The sequence below is a fragment of the Gossypium hirsutum genome, chromosome A03, assembly GCF_007990345.1.
Source record: "Gossypium hirsutum isolate 1008001.06 chromosome A03, Gossypium_hirsutum_v2.1, whole genome shotgun sequence".
In the NCBI taxonomy this organism is placed as follows: Eukaryota; Viridiplantae; Streptophyta; class Magnoliopsida; order Malvales; family Malvaceae; genus Gossypium; species Gossypium hirsutum.
The window spans coordinates 53706330-53710416 of NC_053426.1; positions in this window are offsets into that span (position 1 = coordinate 53706330).

Here is a 4087-nt window from a genome sequence, read left to right on the forward strand (position 1 = left end):
AGGTAAGTCAATTTAGCCCTTTTTACTTAATTTTGATGTTTTAGAAGCCTTGGAACAAGGTTTTGATGAAATTAAGTTAAGATTTTGAAAGTTATTAGATTTCTAGATATTGTTTATGTTAAATAAAATGATGAATTAAGGGCTAAATTGATAGAAATTCAAGTTAGAAATGAAATAAGGATTGAATTGTTAAGTAATTCATAAGTTTTATGTTGTAGGGGTTAATTTGAGGAATTTTCGAAATTAATGAGATAAGCTGAAAATTTAATAGTTAAAATTTGAGTTTGGATGGAATCTGAATAGAAATGGAGAATGAATTAAGTTAGTAAAGTGAATGAATTAGTTAAAACCTAATCGGAAATAAGGTGTAAATTGAATAGAAAATCAATTAATTGTTATAATGAGTGCTGAAAGTTAATGGTATAATTATTTTAATTTCCGTAGCTAATATTGTCTCGGGAAATCTCGGCTAAGCAAAGACAAGACAAAGACAACGGGAGTTAGCTTGGAAACTACGGTTTGTATTTCTATAAACCGAATCTAATAATTATTTGTTGAATTTGTTATTTATATGAATGGTAAGTATTATTATTATTATTATTATTATTATTATTATTATTATTATCATTATGGTATTGAATTGAATAAAAATTCATGAATTATTAGTGATTATTGATAATGAATAGAATATGTGAATATTGAGTGGAAAATTGAAAAATGTATATTGCATTGAAATTGATTTGTATGTGGATTGATATGGAAAAATGTATTAAATTGAATTGAAATTAAATTACAAATGAAATTGAAAATTTGAAAGTTTATTGAATACCCTATTAACTGTATCGGGCTAGTCGGATATAGTTGGCATGCCATAGGATTGGAAGTGTTCAGGGATATTCCGACTGTGTGTCAATGAGACACTATATGTGTCGACTACTGTGACTGTTCCAGATTCGTTCCAAAGAGGTACTCTGTACCTAACTATGTAACGCCCCGATTTTTGGGCCTGGAAGTATTGGACCTTGAGTCTGGGTTCGGGTGGAAAACAACCTGAATAATTGGATGTTATTATTATTATTTCGTATATTTAGTTTGGTCATTAAATAAATTACGAAGGGTTTATGGTGTGGGAAAAAGGCCCAAGAGTAAATTTAATTCGAGGCAATTCCTGAATTTTAATTTTGGGAGAGAGGGTTCTGGCGATATGAGCTTTTAAAGTTGAGGTGGTAAAATAAGACACAAAAGGATCTGTGGTAAAGTGGCATGTGGCGCCACCTAGGTGTTTGGGGAGTGACGTGTGGATGTTTAGGGGGAGCCAGAGTTCAAGTCACAAGGTAAGCGTATTGTTACTTTTATTTTTTTTTTTGTGCATGTACCGGGCATGTGATAGAGCTTAAGTCGAAATTCAGTTAGGGATTTAGGAAGGTTGGGCCGTGGGTCTGAATGGCCATTAGGGCAAGCTTTATTTTCTTTTTGTTTTGCCGAATTAGGGTTAGCCACCTAGAGCCTTCCCTTTCATTCTATTCTCTTCTTAGTATCTCAAAAAACCAAAAAACGCAAAGTTAGATCTCCTGAGTGCCGAATTCTTCCTTCTCTTCTCCTCTCTTCTTCTATTTTATTTTTCTCCTTCTTTTCTTCTCTAGCCAAAACATTCCTACCATTCTACTCATCTCCTCTTTCATTCCCATTCTTTTCTAAACCTCTATAGCCGATTGCCATAAAAGCCGAAATCCCGAAAGTTGTTTCTTGTACCGATTTCTTCTAGTCAAAATCCTCCTATTTTCTTCATCTCTTTTGGCCAATTTTCACATCCTCTAAACCTCAACCCCTATCGGCAATACCACTGCAAAACCACCATACCAAATCATCTTCCTCTTTACAGTTCCAAAAGCCGAAAACACCATAGTTTTTAGGGACATATAGCCGAATCTTTAGATCTCTAAGATTCGATTTCTGCAAGCGTTTAAGGGCTAGATCTGCATCAGATCTGATTAGAAACTGAAGTGGAATCGTTTTGGTTGAAAGAACCTGTGATAAGTTTTTAGATCTATTCTTTATTTTAGGTTTTAGAAAAGCCGAAATCCCTAAAGGCATAGGGAGGCTGTCGATTGGAGCTTAAGGCTCTAAGAGTTGTAACAATTGATTTCTTTTGGTGTTACTGTGATCCAGAGGCTATTGATCGAAGGCTTGGACAAGTGGAACGACTAGATCTAGATCTAGTCTCTAGTTTTAGCAAAGGTAGGATCTCAAGGGCCATAGGTATTGATGGCCGATTATGGTAAGTAAGTTTATGATGGTTGCCATTGTATTTTGGATCTGATATGTCTAGTGACGATTGTAGGATATCATGGGAGATTTCAGTAGCAGTTGTTGCAAATCAGGTGTGTAAACGACACCCACTAGTAGACTAGATCGGCAAAAGCCGAAAAGTCGAAATACCGAAAAGCCAGCATCTCGAGAACTTGCAAGCGTGCGAATGCTCGTGGGATTGTTTGTATTGATAATTTTGGTAACTTCAACGGTAAGATTGCAAAGTGCACAATTTCGTGCACCTCGGTGAATTTGGGCTTCGATGGGCCAAAATTGGGTAATGGGCTAACGGGCCCATTTCGGTAAAAACGTCCAGTAAGTATTCTGAAGACACGTTAATAACTGTAATGAGCATGAAACCCTAAAAAGACTGATAAAATTACTGAACTACCTCTGTAAGGTAGAATTACTGTAATACCCTTAAAGGGGTAAGTTTACGATTATGCCCCTCAAGGGTAAATAACTGTTCTTACGCTATAATCTGACTGTCTTTCTGAAGCATGCCTTGTTAATTATATATATTCTGCATACATGTCATACGGCATGGGGTTGGGTTTTGTTATGGAGGAAGAACCCGTTTTGGTGGCTGTACCACATATTCTAATATAAGCAGCTTTGCTGCGGATTATAGTTAGTGCCGCAACTGATGCTAACATTGTAAGTGTAGGGATGGCGTGGGTGATTTATTCCCCACAGGAAGTGTAGGGATGGACGGAGGCAAGTGCAGGGTTGGATGGGATTATCATGCATTAATCATATGAGACTGTTTTGTTATAGGCCAACTGTATTGAAATGGGCCCAATTGTGTTAATATGGGCAAGGCCCAATATATCTCGACTTGTAATAGGGCTACGGCCCAGATTGATACTGACATGGGCTAGGCCCAGTATACTCTGATACTGTAAAGGGCTATGGCCCAGATTAATATTGATATGGGCTAAAGCCCAGTTAACTTTGATTTCTAAATAGGGCTTAGGCCCAATAAAGCTTGAACTGATTTGGGCTCTGGTTGGGATACTTTACACACTGAGTTTTCCAAACTCACCCCCTTTTTCCCATATTTGCAGGTGAGCCTTAGATCGGTGGACTTGGAGATGGAGGGATTCAAAGTGGCCATGTGGACTATTTAAAATAAGTGTTTATACCTTCACTTTTATTTTAGATTATTTCCTTTATGTTTTCGGGTTTTTAATTTGTAATAAGGCCGCTTTAATTATTTTTAATTTTTTTTAGTATGTTTTGTTAGCTTAGTTATGATATTGTTTTAATCGTATGAAATTGAATAGCTCTAGGGCGCGTTTTAAAAAGGTTACTTGTTTTCAAAATATCGCGATAACAAAGCAAAGCTTCCGCAACGAAAACATTTTCAAAATTAATAACCTCTTCAAATGGTTTTAAAGAATTGGTTTTCCATGAACATTCACTCGGTTAAAGTGTGGCAATGGTGGTGTGCATGTCTAGGATTGGATCCGTGGAGAGCTAGGTACTTAAGCAGTCTAATAGACTCACCTCCTCTTTCCTGGCATCCTACCTGGTGCACAACTTTCATTTACTTTAATCTATAACGAGGATATTCTTTAACCACTAAGAAAGACTTTAGATAAAACATGACTTTTCTAGTAACGCTTCAATGTGACACACCGGATTCGGTCGTAACGTCTGGGTCAGGTTTGGGGTGTTACAAACTGTGACTGTTACTGTTACTGTTTCTGATTTCTTCCTATGAGGTACTTTGTGTACCGCTACTGTTACTATTACTGTTACCCTTATAGTGTAT